The 18,248-nt window shown below is 45.7% G+C and overlaps 1 protein-coding gene across 3 annotated transcripts in view; it reads right to left on the reverse strand.

Annotated features, from left to right (window-relative positions):
• WWP2 (WW domain containing E3 ubiquitin protein ligase 2) overlaps nt 1-15,260 on the reverse strand; it is a 187,296-nt gene extending 172,036 nt beyond the window's left edge. The window contains exons 1-2 of one of the 3 annotated variants that reach the window (XM_017850812.1): nt 15,153-15,242; nt 7,842-8,033 (exon numbers count right to left, since the gene is read on the reverse strand). The gene's annotated coding sequence lies outside the window, so the exon portion shown is untranslated. Of the gene's footprint in view, nt 1-7,841; nt 8,034-15,152 lie in introns of all 3 variants that reach the window. The other 2 variants (XM_017850810.1, XM_017850813.1) reach the window with 2 other exon arrangements.
• Nucleotides 15,261-18,248: the final 2,988 nt, after the last annotated feature.

An 18,248-nucleotide genomic window follows, 5' to 3' on the forward strand; every position in this document is an offset into this window, starting at 1 on the left:
ACAAGAAGCTTAGGAAACCTGAGGCCTGGACTTTACACTCTGTCTCAGCAACACATACAGATGACTCCGTACATGTACTCAAGTAATTTCTCCCCTGCTAATAGCCATGGAAAGTAATTGCACCCTAATCACTCCAAAACTCTGAGTGAGCATAAGCTTGGGGCAGGAAGAGGGAGAATGGGGGGCAATGTTTAAAATATAACTAAAGGTTACCAGATGAACAAAGTATTTCATTATTGAAGAAACTAATGGACTTATTGGGAGGGGGACGGAAAGGCAAAATGTTCCCCTTTACTATGTCTGGTAGATCTACTGAAATTTCTCAAAAAAAAAAAATATATATATATATATATATACACACACACACACACACATATATATTTATAGCATAAGTGTGTGTGTGTGTATATATGTGTGTGTATCTATGTGTGTGTGTGTATATGTGTATCTATGTATGTGTGTGTGTATATATATATATAAAGTGTATATATATATATATATTTGAGACAGGGTGTCACCCCAAGCTGGAATACAGTGGCACAATCATGGCTCACTTCAGCCTCAACCTCCTGGGCTCAAGCAATCCTCTCACCTCAGCCTCCTAAACGGCTGGGACTACAGGCACGAGCCACCAGACTCACCTAATTTTTTAAATTTTTTGTACAGATGAAGGGGGTCCCTATGTTGTTCAGGCTGATCTGGAACTCTTGAGCTCAGGCGATCCTCCCACCTCAGCCTCCCAAAGTGATGGGATTACAAGCATGAGCCACCACATTTGGTCTCAAAAATACAAATAACATATTTATATATAATAGAAATACAACTAACATATTTCCTCTGAACTCATCCTCTACATAAATCTTGACAAGCACTTTAAAAATAAAATATAAACAAATAGGGTAGAAAATATAAAAGTTGTATACCAAAGTATAATAAATAAAAAGATTTTTTTAAAAGAAAATATAGGCCGAGCGTGGTGGCTCACACCTGTAATCCCAGCACTTTGGGAGGCTGAGGTGCGTGGATTGCTTGAGGTCAGGAGTGGTGGCGGGTGCCTGTAATCCCACTTACTAAGGAGGCTGAGGCAGGAGAATTGCTTGAACCCAAGATGTGAAGGTTGCAGTGAGCCAAGACCGCACCACTGCACTCTAGCCTGGGTGACAGAGTAAGACTCTGTTTCAAAACAGAAAAGAAAATATAAAAGTATATCACACATTAAGGAAAGCATTATTTCACAAAAAGTTTTAGCAAATAAATGTACATGTATACATATAAAATATATGCATATATGACACATACATGTGTGTATATATACACATATATACATACATACATGTGTATCATATATGCACATATTTTATATGTAATAGAAGAGAAGAATGCCTTGATGGGCTCATCAGTAGACAGGACATGGCTGATGGGGTTTAAGATACCTTACCCGAAAACATGACACCTTGGCATTTAAGAAAACAGGAAAAGCAGGAAGTCACTCTCAGCTTCCTCTCACCCTTCTCCCCTAAAGCAGGTCATAAAGCCTATGAAAGATTTTCTGACCTTCCCCTGAAACAAGTCATATGACCCTCCTTCGAGAGATGCCCTCCTTATACCCCAAGGAAAGGAATATCCTTATCTCTGAAGACAATAGGACACAGAAAAGAATCTGAACAAACAGGACTTGTTGAATTTCCCCCAGTGTATTACCAGTCAATCATACCCCTTTTCTCCAATCATATTTCTCCACGATTGTCCACTCTTCATCAAACCTAAACATAAATACACAACATCATCTGTTTCTCCAGGTCTTAATTTCCTTATAATGCCTCTCATGTCATGTAAATTTATATTAAATAAATTTGCATGCTTTTCACTGTTTTTTTTGGTTTTGTTTTTTTTTTTTTTTTTAGACAAAGTCTTGCTCTGTCGCCCAGGCTGGAGTGCTGTGGCGTGATCTCAGCTCACTGCAACCTCCACCTCCTGGATTCAAGTGATTCTCATGCCTCAGCCTCCTGAGTAGCTAGGGTTACAGGCACATGCCACCATGCCTGGCTCATTTTGGTATTTTTAGTAGAGAGAGGATTTTACCAAATTGGCCAGGCTGGTCTTGAACTCCTGGGCTCAAGCGATCCTCCTGCCTTGGCCTCCCAAAGTGATGGGCTTATAGGTGTAAGCCATGGCACCTGGCCAAAATAGAAATTGAAAAGGCATGAACAAGAAGGTCTCACTACGAAGGTGACATCTGAGCAAAGATCTGAAGAAGCTGAAGGAAGAAACTGAGAGTATCTGCAGAACATTCAGGTAGATAAAAGGGTACGATGGCCAGCTGTGGTGGCTCACACACGTAATCCCAGCACCTTAGGAGGCCAAGGGAGGTGGATCACTTGAGTCCAGGAGTTCGAGACCAGCCTGAACAATATGGCAAAACCTCGTCTCAACAAAAACCACAAAAATTAGCCATGGTGGCACATGCCTGTAGTCACAGTTACTCGGGAGGCTGAAGTTGGAGGATCGCTTGAGCCTGGGAGGTAGAGGCTGCAGTGAGCTATGATCACGCCACTGCACTCCAGCATAGGCGACAGAGCAAGACCCTGTCTCAAAAAAAAAAAAAAGGTATGAGCAAATGCTGTTGAGATGACAGCATATCTGGGGAATATAAGGAAGGAAAGGGGCCAATGTTGGGGGGAAACGTAAGACGGAGAGAATAACAATAAGATAACAGATGTAATTGAATGTGTAGAGTTAGCTTAAATTATCTTTAATGAAGGATCAGATACCTTGGAGCAGTGGTTCTCCATCCTTTCTAGACATCTGAATTATCTGGGGAGCATTAACAACAACACTGACTACCAAACCCCACCCTCAGAGATTCCCATCTAATTGGTCTGTGGTGGGCCAGGGACAGGTGTGTTATTTAAAAATTCCCCAAGTGATCCTAATATGAAGCTGGGTTGAGGACCACTGGTTTAGTGTTAACGAATTTGTTGAAACCTCAACTAATGTGACTGCACTAAAAGGAGTACTTTAGACCTCAGCTAATTTAGCTGAACTAAAAAGATGCAAAAAATTTGCATAGAAAATTATGCAAATGAAAAACTGGGGCAGCTGGGTATAGTGGCGCATGCCTGTAATCCCAGCACTTTGGGAGGCTATGAGCAGACTGCTTGAGCCCAGGAATTCAAGACCAGTCTAGGCAACATGGAGAAACCCCATTTCTACAAAAAATTAGTCAGACATGGTGGTGCGTGCCTGTAGTTCCAGCTACTCAGGAGGCTGAGGTGGGAAATCACCGGAACCCAGGAGGTCGAGGCTGCAGTGAGCTATAATCACTGCACTCCAGCCTGAGCAACAGAGGAAGACCCTGTTTAAAAAAATAAATAAATAAAAATAAACTTGGGCCGGGCGCGGTGGCTCAAGCCTGTAATCCCAGCACTTTGGGAGGCCGAGACGGGCGGATCACGAGGTCAGGAGATCGAGACCATCCTGGCTAACACCGTGAAACCCCGTCTCTACTAAAAAATACAAAAAATTAGCCGGGCGAGGTGGTGGGCACCTGTAGTCCCAGCTACTCGGGAGGCTGAGGCAGGAGAATGGCATAAACCCGGGAGGCGGAGCTTGCAGTGAGCTGAGATCCGGCCACTGCACTCCAGCCTGGGTGACAGAGCAAGACTCCGTCTCAATAAATAAATAAATAAATAAATAAACAAACAAACAAACTTAAAAAGGAGGCCAGGTGTGGTGGCTCATGCCTGTAATCCTAGCACTGTGGGAGGCCGAAGTGGGTGGATCACATGAGGTCAGGAGTTCGAGATCAGCCTGGCCAACATACTGAAACCCAATCTTTACTAAAAATAAAAAAATTAGCTGGGCGTGTTAGTGGGCACCTGTAATCCCAGCTAATCAGGAGGCTGAGGCAGGAGAATCACTTGAACCTGGGAGGCGAAGGTTGCAGTGAGCCAAGATCGCGCCACTGCACTCCAGCCTGAGCGACACCATGAGACTCATCTCAAAAAAAAAAAAAAGGAGCAATGTGTATCAGTAGGAACAGAATACAATGAAGGAGCTCCCCCGTCAGGAATCAGGACTGTTGCTAAGGAAACAAAGTAGTAGCAGCAACACTTGAGTCTTCCTAGAGGCCAGTTCTTCCCTTAGCCTTCCAGGAGCTCTCAATACACACAGCAGATTACACACACATTTATCTCTGTTCCCTTCTCAAACTTCACCAAAATGACAGGAAAGCAATACAAAAAGGTGAAAACCCACAGAAAGAGGGAAAAAGAAAAACAAAAGAAATAGCAGCAAAATTTTGGAAAATGGTTCCAGTGTGTCGAAACTGAAACTTAGCTGCCCACGAGAGAGGTCAACAGGAGGAAAGCGGACTGGCAATGAAGAATTCCAGAAAGGGTCAATAATTGGTGGTGAGGCAGGAGGCAGGTCTCGGCTCAGCACCAGACTGAAGACTGGCTGAAACAGGGAAGAGGCACCAAAAGCACCTCCCCAAAAGACACACCTACCAGTGCCACGACAGTGTGCCGATGCCATGGTAATGCTCCAGAAGTTACCACCACTTTTCTAGAAATGTCTAATAGCCCACCCCTTAATTTGCATATAATTAAAACTGGGTATAAATATGACAGCAAAATTGCCCCTGAGCTGCTACTTGGGACACACTGCCTATGGAGTAGCCCTGCTCTGCAGGAGCAGTCACGGAGCTGTAACTCTGCTGCCTCAATAAAGCTGTTGTCTTCTACTACCAGCTTGTCCTTGAATTCTTTCCAGGGCAAAGCCACGAACCTACCCAGACTAACCCCCCAGTTTCGGCGCTCACCTGCCCTGCATCAGTGGTAACCAGGTACCTCTGAAAGTAAGGGCAGAAGTGAGGCTAAAAACAGGAGGATGGCAAAAGCCTATCTTGGGAACGATTAGAGTCCCAGAGTCCTCTCCCCACCCAGTTCAACCAAGCAGTTGCCCCTTCCTAATCCCAAGCAGAGACTTTTAGTCCAGCACTTTGGGAGGCCAAGGCGGGCGGATAACCCGAGTTCAGGAGTTCAAGACCAGCCTGACCAACATGGTGAAACCCTGTCTTGACTAAAAACACAAAATTAGCCAGGCGTGGTGGTGCATGCCTGTAATCCCAGCTACTCGGGATAGGCCAAGGCAGGAGAATAGCTTGAACCCGCGAGACAGAGGTTGTGGTGAGCTAAGATCACATCATTGCACTCCAGCCTGGGCAACAAGAGCAAGACTCTGTCTCAGAAAAAAATAAATAAATAAATAAAAAGACTTTTAGTTTCTCAATAGGTGAAACCAAACTCAAGACTTCAGGCACAGTTGACAATAGGGATAAGGCACCATATCGACCCAGGGAGACAGTGAAAGTCTACATTATAAACTGAAGAGGTCAATTTCCCCCACCCAACTCACCTTCTGCACTTGCACTGGTCCTAGCACAGACAGCAGATCAGCCCATGGGTACTTCACACCTAAATGTCAACAACCATTGAGGAACTCCTTGGCCACAAAGCCAGATATAAAAACAAAGAGAAAAACCGAATTGCTTTTCAGCAATTGACAAGCTTACCCTCAAGTAAGGAAATGCAAGGAACCCAGAATGTCAAAACAATCTTGAAAAAGAACAAAGTTTGATGACTAACACTTTCCAATTTCAAAACTTACTACAAAGCTACAGTCCTCCAGGCTCGGAGGCTCACGCCTATAATCCCAGCACTTTAGGAGGCCCAGGTGGGTGGATCCCGAGGTCAGGATTTCAAGACCAGCCTGGCCAACATGGTGAAACCCCATCTCTACTAAAAATACAAAAATTAGTCAGGCATAGTAGCAGGCACCTGTAATCCCAGCTACTCAGGAGCTGAGGCAAGAGAATCGCTTGAACCTGGGAGGCAGAGATTGCAGTGAGCTGAGATAGCACCACCGCCCTCCAGCCTGGGGGACAGAGCGAGATTTCATCTCAAAAAGAAAAAATAATAGTAATTCTTAAAGAACTTTTGACAGGACCAGGCGCAGTGGCTCACGCCTATAATCCCAGCACTTTGGGAGGCCGAGGCGGGCAGATCACGAGGTCAGGAGATTGAGACCATCCTGGCTAACATGCTGAAACCCTGTCTCTACTAAAAAATAGAACAAAAATTAGCCGGGCATGGTGGCGGGCACCTGTAGTCCCAGCTACGAGGGAGGCTGAGGCATCAGAATGGCATGAATCCGGGAGATGGAGCTTGTAGTGAGCGGAGATAGCACCACTGCACTTCAGCCTGCGCAACAGAGCAAGACTCCGTCTCAAAAAAAAAAAAAAGAACTTTTGACAGGAGAAAACAACCACACATCAGATTGAGCACGTGGCAGCTCCTGCAATAACTGAAGCACCTGATCACTTTTATCACCCTACTTCAGCAACAACCTTTAACACCTGTCAATCTTCTGGAGGCTAATAAACTGAACCACTCATTTGCCTTTGAGTGATTCTGAGCAAGTTACTTACTGAGAGGGTGGAGAGGAAAAAGCAAACTCAGTTTCTTCCTGCTACACTCTCACAACACAGAATACTACCTTTGATTTAAAAATATATATATATTTAGAGACAGGATCTCACTATGCTGCCCGGGTTGGTCTAAAACTCCTGGGCTCAAGTGATCCTCCTACCTCTGCCTCCCAAAGTGCTGGGATTACAGGCGCGAGCCACCACGCCCAACCCCACAGCATACTTCTGACACCAGATGTGCAGAAGCCCCATACGCCAAGCAAGCAATCAATTCTGCAGCTGGCAGACACCAGCTGGTGTCCTCCAATTCAGTTCCTACACTATCCACCTGGAAGTAGCATCAGATCCCACAAGTTTAGTCCCCAAGACTGCCCCCGACTCACAATGTCAATTGCAAGCTCCAGGTTGTTTTACCAGTGCTGCCGACTGACCGGCTATAAATCAAAGTTCTTAGGATGGATAAATTTGCTAGAGTGGCTCACAGGACTCAAAGAAACACTTTATTTGTATTTACTGATTTATTATAAAGGATATTACGAAGGATACAAATGAAGAGATGCTAGGGCGAGGCATGTGAAAAGGGGTGCAGAGCCTCCAAGCCCTCCCTGGGGACGCCATCCTCCAAGAACCTCCAGGTGTTCAGCCATCCAGAAGCTCCCCAAACCCAGTCCTTCAGGGTTTTTATGGAAGTTTCATTATGCAGGCATGATCAATTAAGTCACTGGCCACTGGAGATCAAGTCAACCTTCAGTTCCTCTCCCTGTCCCAGAGGCTGGGTGTAGGACTAAAGGTTCCAACACTCTAACCACAAGGCTGGCTTCCCTGGCCCCACCGGTCCCCTCATCCTGAGACTATCCAGGAGTCCCCAACCAAAGGTCAATTATTAGCACAAAAAAAGACACTGGCCAGGTGCAGTGGCTCACACTTGTAATCCCAGCACTGTGGGAGGCCGAGGCACGTGGATCACCTGAGCTCAGGAGTTCAAGACCAGCCTGGGCAACATGGCGGAATCCCATCTCTACTAAAAATACAAAAATTAGCTGGGTGTGGTGGCATATGCCTGTAGCCCCAGCTACTCAGGAGGCTGAGACATGAGAATCCCTTCAACCCGGGAGGCAGAGGCTGCAGTGAGCCAAGATTACGCTACTGCACTCTAGCCTGGGTGACACAGCAAGATTCTATCTCAAAAAAAAAAAAAAAAAGACACTGATCACTTGGGAGATTTCAAGGATTTTAGGAGTTATAGGTCAGGAAAGGGGAGGAAGACTATATATTTCACAAAATCATACCTACCCTCTCTAAATCTCAGTTTTCTCATCTGTGAAATGAACCCAATAATAATAGTACTTACTTTGTAAGATTATTGTACTGACTACATGAGTTCAGGTAAAGCAGAGGACACACAGTAAGAGCTCTTCAAATATCAACTCCTTCTCGGTCCTGAAATTCTAGGCTCTGGCATTATAAGCACCTCAATTCCTAAAATTCTTCACCCAGCTTTGAGTCAAGAAACCAATGAACATTGATCTTGAGATGAAAAGACCTGTGTAGAAGGAGCCAGGGAAAAGCAGAAATTACTCACCAGTATCAAGGTTTTATTTCTTGCTTTAAAAAAAAATTTTTCAATATAATCCATGGGTTCACAAAGATTTTATTTCTAATTAACCAGCTCTTATAGAAACAGGCAGAGCTTATTTCTAACTAGAGATCAACAATGCACCCACTTTATTTATTTGTTTGTTTATTTATTTATTTATTTATTTATTTATTTGAGATGGAGTCCCGCTCTGTCGCCCAGGCTGGAGTGCAGTGGTGTGATCTTGGCTCACTGCAAACCTCCACCTCCTGGGTTCAAGCGATTCTCTTGCCTCATCCTTCCAAGTAGCAGGGATTACAGGTGCCCACCACCACGCCCGGCTAGTTTTTAGTATTTTTAGTAGAGATGGGTTTCACCACATTAGCCAGGATGGTCTCGATCTCCTGCCCTCATGATCCACCCGCCTCGGCCTCCCAAAGTGCTGGGATTACAGGTGTGAGCCACTGTGCCTGGCCTGCACCCATTTCTTCAAAGATATACAAGGAAAAGCTCTGTCCAAAAGATTCTCCTTTTCTTCATAGGCTCATGCTACTCCAACACTAATGCTTCTTTCTTGGCCTCCTTCCTCTGCCCAGCATTGAGTTACTACCTTCCATTCTCCAAAGGCCCATATTGAAAAACAATCAAACAGAATCAACTTTGCCAAATGACATCCTTACAAAGACTAAGCATGGAAAAAGAGAAAACGGGAGGGAGCAGGGAGGTACACTATTGGAAGCCCCATGGAATTATAAGCTAAGAATAAAAGAGGCTGACTGGAAAGCAGATCTGAAGACAAAACAAGAAGCAAAAGGCATGGGTGACTTGAGGAAGAGGATGGGCCCTAGGTCAGGACTGCCATGTCTTGGTACTTGTTATTTTTTATTTATTTAATTATTTTTGAGATGGAGTTTCACTCTTGTTGCCCAGGCTGGAAGGCAGTGATGCAATCTCGGCTTACTGCAACCTCTGCCTCCTGGGTTCAAGCGATTCTCCTGCCTCAGGCTCCCAAGTAGCTGGGATTACAGGTGTCTGCCACCACGCCTAGCTAATTTTTTGTATTTTTAGTAGAGACAGGGTTTCACCATGTTGACCAGGCTGGTCTCAAACTCCTGACTTCAGGTGATCCACCCACCTCAGCCTCCCAAAGTACTGGGACTACAGGCATGAGCCACCATGCCCGGCTGGTATTTTCCTAACAATTATTAGTAGTAGTAATGATTTATATCACTGAATATTTGCTATAAACTGCAGTGGGGTGAAAAACAGGGAACTGCAACCTCCTAAAAAGATTTTGGTTAGAATCTAACCTGTCACATCATCCAGGGGGAAACATCATCCCTTTTGTTCCCATCTCTCAGAAATTCCAGAGCCCTAGCCAGGTATGGTGGCTCACACCAGTAATCCCAAACACTTTGGGAGGCTGAGGCAGGAGGATCACTTGAGCCCAGGAGGTCAAGACCAGTCTGAGAAACATAGTGGGACCCCATCTCTACAAAAAATTTAAAAATGAGCTAGGTGTGGTGGCACATACCTCCAGTCTCAGCTACTTGGAAGGCTAAGATGGGAGGATCACTTGAGCTCAAAAGGTTGAGGCTGCAGTGGGCCATGATCATGCCACTGTACTTCAGCCTGGGTGACAGAATGAGACCTTGTCTCAAAAACAAAACAAAACAAAACAAACAAAAAAAAGAAATTTCAGGGTCCATAATGTGCAGTCCTAATAAGATAATAACAAAGAGGAAGGGGCCCCAGGTGGGGGAAAACCATGGACAGTTGTTCTGAGAAATGATTAATCACAAACAGCCCTCAGACACATCGATCCCCACATAGTCCCCTCCAGCACGACCCTGTAAAACTTCCCTCCATCCCCTGCCTCTTTGCAGACAGTCCCTTCTCTGCTGTGCTGCCCATTGCTTTCTTGCAACATGTTTTCATACTTTAATAAATCTGCCTTTCTTTACCTGATAAATTCCCTTTCTGCCTGTGACACATAATAGTCCTAAGGGACTCAAAGTCGCTCAAAAGCAACTCACTGATTTGATTCCAATGGGAGTTTATGTTCATATAGCCATTCCGCCCATCTTACTAATGATAAGTGGTAGAAGGATCAGATCTGGACTCTGAAGACCAAGATTCAAATGGCTATCTCTTTCATTTCTTAGCTACCTGACCTCGTGAGGGTCACTTCACCTCAACAAGGTTAAATGTATAAAATGGTGGGATGCCTGACAACATGCATTCAATACATGTTTGAAAAAACCAATACATATTTTAAACATAAAAAGCCCATGATCCATCCATCCTGGAGGCCTCTAAACTGGATGCTAACCCGGGAAGCCAGACTAATTACAGAAATTGGCACTCAAATTGATTTCAGGGGTGCTACAAAGATGCACAGTTGGAAGAGTAGCCTCCTTAAGAAAAAAGAAACCCATTAGCTTGTGGCTTTCAAAAAGATTAAAAAAAAAAAAAAAAACCACTATTCCAGCACTTTGGGAGGCCGAGGCAGGCAGATCACTTGAGGTCAGGATTTTGAGGCTAGCCTGGCCAACCTGGTGAAACCCCATCTCTACTAAATACAAAAATTAGTTGGACACAGTGGTGGATGCCTGTGATCCCAGCTACTCAGGAGGCTGAGGCAGGAGAGTCACTTGAACCTGGGAGGCGAAAGTTGCAGTGATCCAAGATCGTACCACTGCACTCCAGCCTGGGCAACAGAACAAGACTCCAAAAATAATAAAATAAAAAAATAGAGGATCTCTAGAAAAGCCTCTCTCTGAAAGTGATGGCTGAGTAAAGATCTGAGGAGGTGAGGGAAGGAAGGGGACGTGTGGCTGAATGGGGGCAAAGGGGTCCAGGCAGAGTTCAAAGCCCCAAAGAAGGAGTACCCCTGGCAGGTTTTGGGACCAGTCAGGAGGCCAGTGTGGCTGGAGGGGATTGAGTGAACAGGAGTGGAGAGAGGAGGTCTGGGTGGTGGTGGGTGTGGGAGGAGAGATCAGGTCATGGAAGGCTTGCAGGCCATTATAGGGTATTGGTTTTCACTCCAGTTAAGCTGGGACAATTGGAGGGTTTGAGTTGGGCAGTGGAGTGGACAGGATCCATCCTGCCTTTTAACAGACTTGCCCTGGGTCCTGTGTGGAGAAAGTGAAGGCCAGCCAGGGTGTCAAGAGGGAGACAAGTTAGGAGGCTGTTGCCATCATCCAGGGGAAAGATGCATCCAGGGTGTACTCTGAAGTACAGCCAGTAGGCTTTGTGGACGAGCTGAGTTCGATGTGGGGTGTGAGAGGAAGAGACGAGTCAAGGGTGACTCCAAGGTCTTTGGCTTGAACAACTGGAGGAATGGAGTTGTCATTCATTCATATGGGGAAGGCTATATGAGGGGCAGGGTTGGGGCTCAATTTTGTTGATGTTGATTATAAAATGCCTGATAGGAATCCACGTGAAGATATCGTGGGCAATTGGATCTAGAAGTCTGGAGACAGGCCCAGGCTAGACACACAAATATGGAAGCTGTTAGCATGTGGATAGTATTTAGAGTTCAGAGACTGAGCCAGGTGCAATGGTTCACGCCTGTAATCTCAGCACTTTGGGAGGCCAAGCAGGAGGATGGCTTGAGGCCAAGTGTTGAAGACCAGCCTGGGCAACAGTGAGACCCTCTCCCCTCCACTCCCCATCTCTATAAAAGCAAGACGGAGTCTCGCTTTGTCACCCAGTCTGGAGTGCAGTGGCACGATCTGGGTTTACTGCAACCTCCACCTCCCGAGTTCAAGCAATTCTTGTGCCTCAGCCTCCCGAGTAGCTGGAATTACAGGCATGTGCCATCAAGTCCAGCTAATTTTTGTATTTTGGGTAGGGATGGGGTTTCACCATGTTGTTGAGGCTGGTCTTGAAATCCTGACCTCAAGTGATTCGCCCGCCTCAGCCTCCAAAAGTGCTGGGATAACAGACATGAGCCACCGCACCTGGCCAGGATCCTATGTAAACTGCAACCTACATCCCTCTTCCCTGCTTTATTACAACGTAATACATATTCTACTTAGTTATCAATGTGGCCTTCTCTAATCAAATTGAAGATCCACCAGGGTGGGGATCCTTGCCTTTCTTGTACTGCTATATTCCTGGCATTCAGAACAGGTTTGTCCAATAGAAATAAGATGGGAGCCACAAGTGCAAGCCACATTTATAATTTTTTATTTTTCTAGGAAACACATTTTAAAAACAAAAAAGTGCTGGTGTCAAGTCAAGGTTAAGTGGGGAAAAAAAGACAAAAAGGTGAAACTTTTTTTCTTTTTCTTTTTTTGAGACAGGGTCTCACTCTGTCACCTAGGCTAGAGTACAGTGAGTGGCACAAGATCACAACTCACTGCAGCCTCCACCTCCCCAGGCTTGGGTGATCCTCCCACCTCAGCCAGGCGGGCACCACTGCACCTGGCTAATTTTTGTATTTTTTGTAGAGACAGGGTTTCGCCATGTTGCCCAGGCTGGTCCCAAGTTCCTGGGCTCAAGAAATCCATCCACCTCGGCCTCCCAAAGTGCTGGAATTATAGGCATGAGCCACCATGTCCAACCAACTATTTATAATTATGTTGTATTCAACCCAATAAATCCAAAATGTTACATGTTTACACATATTATATGATCATTTACTACAACATAAAAAGTATCAGTGAGACATTTTACTTTTTCTTCACGCTAAGTCTTCAAAATCCAGAATGTATTTTATGCCACAGCATAGCTGCAGTGCTCAACAGCCCCATGTGGCTAGTGTACACCATACTGGACTGTACAACAATGCTTAGCAAAGACAGAGGGGGTACTTATAAATATTCATTGAAAGAATGTTTTCCCAGGAAGAGGAAGCTATGGTAGAGTACAGCGTTTTCTAAACTTCATTTACTCACATTCTACATTCACAACTTTTTCTGTGTGATCTTTTTCCTTAAAATGTCACACTTTTATTCCTGAAAAATTATGTAAAACTTTCAGTTGGGCATGGTGGCTTACGTCTGTAATTGCAACACTTTGAGAGGCCGAGGTGGGAGGATTGCTTGAGCCCAGGAGTTTGAAAACAGCCTGGGCAACATAGCAAAACCCCTGTCTCTACAAAAATTAGCCAGGCGAGGTGGCACCCACCTGTTGTCCCAGCTGTTTGGGAGGCTGACATGGGAGGATCACCCAAGCCCGGGCAGGTCAAGGTTACAGTGAGCCGTGATATTGCCACTGCACTCCAGCCTGGGCAACAGAGTGAGACCCTGTCTCAAAATAAAATAAAAATAAATTTTCTATTGTGTCAATAAATGAAAAAGAATGGGTCTAAGGATTAAGGGCCTGGGCTTGAGTGCCTACGCATTTACTAGCTCTGGAATCTAAAGTAAGGACTTCACTAAGCCTCAGTCTCTTCATCTGTGATACAGGGACAATACTGACCACCCCAATTTCACAGGGAAGGTTAAGTGAGATGTTGGTATATGCTCTTTGCAAATGCGAAAGTAATCATGAAGTGAAAGAGACTGAGAAGCCAATCCAAGTCTTTCTCTCGAGCCTATTTTCATATGGACCAGTAACACAGATAATCACAAGCTTGTCTGACAAGAGAAAGAGTAGAAGACTTGGGTTCAAACCACTTATCACCACTTATGCCAGTGTGACTTTTAGAAATGCATTTATTCACCAAATATTTATCAAGTGCCCACAACATACCAGGCATTAGGCTAGGAGCCAAAGAAAATATGAAACCTGCCCTTGAAGGATCTGCAATCTAGCAGGAAGAAAAGAGGCCAGCAAACAAGAAACAGCAATAAATTGTTTTTAAAAATCAAATCGTCTCTCTTAAGTCTGTTTGTTCCCTGTGAAATGAGAATAACACCTTCCCAACCTCACTCATAGAAGCTGCTACAAAAACTAATTTCTAAATGTTTGTCAAATAACTCCAAAAACTTGAACTCATAATACATTAGGAAAGTACTTTTTCCTACTTGTAACCCAAAACGATGCTGGCTGCTGTGAATGTCCAGTTTGAACATTCGTTCCAGTTACACTGCACTCATGAAACTCCCTTCGCTTCTGCAAATTTTAGTAAACATGAGAAACAGGAGGATGAACAGGCTTTAACACAAGTATTCAATCTCAAAATCATGATCCAGGTCACAGTTCTAAGGAACATAACACAGACCTCTCAGTCACCCTACCTAGTTACAGTTCATCAAGATAAGCAGTCACACGCTAAGGGAAACTGAATAATTTAAACGGAAGAAAGAGGAAAAGTCATAAAGCAGTCTAGGTAGACACTCCTCTGTCCAAGATTTCAGCAGTCACTATGTTGCTGAGGTAACGCTGGGCTAGGTCAACAGTGTAAGCTAAAAGCCATGTTATGGGCAGAGCAAAGTGCCCACACTTCTTTTTTTAATTTATTTTCTTTTTTTGTTTTTTAAAGCCTCGATGATGGCCCGTTCAGGGAAAATCTCAAATAAAAATGAGCTGAAGGGCTAGGCTCCCAAGAAGTGGAAATCCTACCCACGCAGGACTAAGTGGGCGCGAGGAAAGCAAGCGACCAAGATTCTGTGATCCCTCCTGAAGTTTAAAAACTGAATGGGACCGTCATCAAAGTCTCGGCAACAATCATTTCCAAAAAATAAGGAAGGGAGAGACTCTCAGAGGGGGTCCAGGCAGCATCTTCTTCCCTCTGGTTCCACACCATAAACCCATTCTCAGGTACCCACTTCCAGCTCAGTTTCAAGTCGCCCCTTCCCCGGTCCCGATCCCTCCACAAAGATAGCTCCTCTCCATGCCTGGGCACCTAAGCTCCTCTCCCCTTCCGGGAGGATTCGCTCCAGCTGCACCCTTGGCTGCCGGGGCGCCCATCTGGGAGCAGCCCCCGCGCGGGCCGCGGCGCGCCCACCCCGCTCGGGCGGGAGCCGGGACACCCCTCCTCCCTCCTCGGAGGCCCGGAACCTGCCGCGCCAGGCCCCTCCCACAGGACCGCCGCCCCGCGCCGGGCGCACGCCGGCCCACCACGCGCCGCCGCCGCGCCCGCCCCCGCGCAGGCAGCCAGCCCGCCGCGCCCCCCGCGCCGGCGCTCGCTACCTGCCGTGGCCACAGAAGCGGTGCCCAACTCCTCTCCTACTTCCGCCTTCCACCGCCCGCACTCGGGCCGGGTCACGTGACCGCGCGCGGTCACCTGACCCGGAAGAGGCTGGCCAGGCTCGCAGGTGCGGGCAACCTAGGCCTGGCCCGGGCACTTCTGGCCTCGAGGAGGCATTTTTAGCGTCTTTGCATTTGAAAGTGGAAGGGCTTTCTGCTCGCCGGATGCTCCCGGGCAATCAAATCAATTGAGGACTCACTGAGTGCCATTTACTCTGCCCATCAACCTTATGGAGGCAGGGACAGGTACTAGCCCCATTTTACAGGTGAAACGAGACCTTCAGTCTATTAAGTCAACAAACACTTAATTGAGCTCTTTAGTAGGGTTGTCAGATAAAGTACAGGACACCGACTTAAATTTGAATTTCAGATAAACAGCAGTGTAATATGTATGTCCCAAGTACAGAATGGGATATATTTATACTAAAAAAGTATTTGTTGATTATCTGAAGATCAAATTGAATTGAGTATCTGTATTTCTATTTCCTGGCAACCTTATGCCTATTATATGCAGGCACTGCTCTAACATCCAGGATCACAAACATCTCAGCCTTGTGACATAAAAGTACAAAAGCTTAAAATCTCCTGCTTGGATCCATAAAACCCCCCTCCACACTAATCCAATCTCATTCTCTTAATCTACAGGGCACAGAGAACTTAACGAATTACAATTCAGGTAAGTAGGTAGGTAGGTAGGTAGGTAGGTAGGTAGGTAGGTAGATGGATGATAGGCATTTTTGTTTTGTTTGGTTTTTGAGATGGAGTCTCGCTCTTTTCGCCAAGGCTGGAGTGCAGTGGTGCTATCTCAGCTGACTGCAACCTCCACCTTCCCGGTTCATGGGATTCTCCTGCCTCATCCTCCCCAGTAGCTGGGATTACAGGCATGTACCACCATGCCTGGATAACTTTCGCATTTTTCAAAGAGACAGGGTTTCCCCCATGTTAACCAGTCTGGTCTTGAACTCCTGACTTCAAATGATCTGCCCGCCTTGGCCTCCCAAAGTGCTGGGATTACAGGCATGAACCACCATGCCTGGCAGAGAAATTTTTTTTTTAAGAGATGGGTCTGGATAGGTTGCATTGGCTGGGCTCGAACTCCCAGCTTGAAGCAATCTTCTTGCTTCAGCCTCCCGAGTAGCTGAGACTACAGGTGAATGTCCCTATGCCTGCCCAATAACTATTTATTTATTTATTTATTTATTTATTTATTTGAGACAGACTTTCACTCTTGTAGCCCAGGCAGGAGTGCAGTGGCTTGATTTCAGCTCACTGCAACCTCTGCCTCCCAGGTTCAAGCAATTCTCCTGCCTCAGCCTCCCAAGTAGCTGGGACTACAGGCACCCACCACCACGCCTGGCTAATTTTGTATTTTAGTAGAGATGGGGTTTCACCATGTTGGCCAGGTTGGTCTCAAACTCCTAACCTCAGGTGATCCACCCACCTTGGCCTCCCAAAGTGCTCAGATTACAGGCATGAGCCAATGCACCCAGCCTTCAAGAACATTTTAAATCGACATTCTTGACTGATGTTCTGGACAAGTTGAATGAAGGCTCAGTTTAATCACCATTGATTAAAATTAATACTAATGACATAATTAGCCTCAAAGACTTGTACTAAGTACTAATTATTCTGTTATTTTTGGGTCTTCGAATTTGGATGGATTAAATGCATATAAATTAAATTGACTGGTGGGACGTGGAGGCTCACGCTTGTAATGCCAGCACTTTGGGAGGCAGAGGCAGGTGGATTACCTGAGGTGAGGAGTTCGAAACCCACCTGGCCAACCTGGTGAAACCCCATCTCTACAAAAACCACAAAAAAAAAAAAAATCGCCAGGCACGGTGGCCAGTGTGGGTAATCCCAGGTACTCTGGAAACTGAGGCAGGAGAATCGCTTAAACCCGGGAGGCGGAGGTTGCAATGAGCCGAGATTGCACCATTGCACTTCAGCCTGGGCGACAGTAAATAAATAAATAAATAGGTTGGACGCTTAGTCTCTACTTTTTCTAGTACCACTCCAAATCCAAGAGATTAACTTTCAAGGAGATACAGTCCTGTCTTTGTACATTAAACCCTGTATTAGTCTCATTTATGAAACTGCTATAACTAAAACTTCTCTAGTTCCATTGATGGCAATTTTATTAATTCTGTTCTAGATAAATTAGAGACTATTTCCTTGACTTACTTCCATTTGTTGGTTTTGGTTTGTTTTCTTCTTTCATATTTCATCTTTTATCTTTGTTGCTTTTTTTAAACAACCCTGCAGAAAAGATTTAGTAGCATCTGAGTAAGTGTTCTCCAAAGGGGAGAAGGGACAGGCAAAGAGCACGCACTGTACATTAAGAGTAAAAGCTGGCAGGGCGTAGTGGCTGGCACCTGTAATCTCAGCACTTTGAGAGGCCAACGCGGGTGGATCAGACTGTCAGGGGCTCGAGATCAGACTGGGCAACATGGTCAAACCCCATCTCTACAAAAAAGACAAATATTAGCCGGGCATGGTGGCGCAGGCCTGTAGTTCCAGCTCACGGGAAGCCTGAGGCTTGAGAATCGCATGAACCTGGGAGGCGGAGGTTGCAGTGAGCCAAGATTGCGCACTGGACTCCAGCCTGGATGACAGGGTGAGACTCTGTCCCCAAAAAACAAAATTGATATGATAAACTAGAAAATGAGAAGTAGCCTCCAGCCATACTCTGTTAGGGCAGGTAGCACAGGCACGTTCTAGATGATGAAGAGACTGAGTGGTGAGGAAGGTTGAACCAGGAACAGTGGCTCACGCCTGTAATCCCAGCACTTTGGAAGACCGAGGCGGGCAGATCACGAGATCAGGAGATGGACACCATCCTGGCTAATACAGTGAAACCCCGTCTCTACTAAAAATACAAAAAAAGCTGGGCGTGGTGTCGGGAGGCCAAGGCAAGAGAATGTTGTGAACCTGGGAAGCGGAGCTTGCAGTGAGCAGAGATGGCGCCACTGCACTCCAACCTGGGCAACAGAGCAAGACTCTGTCTCAAAAAATAAAACAGTGCCTATCTCATAGGGG

The sequence above is a fragment of the Rhinopithecus bieti genome, unplaced genomic scaffold (assembly GCF_001698545.2).
Source record: "Rhinopithecus bieti isolate Rb0 unplaced genomic scaffold, ASM169854v2 scaffold_32081, whole genome shotgun sequence".
NCBI lineage: Eukaryota > Metazoa > Chordata > Mammalia > Primates > Cercopithecidae > Rhinopithecus > Rhinopithecus bieti.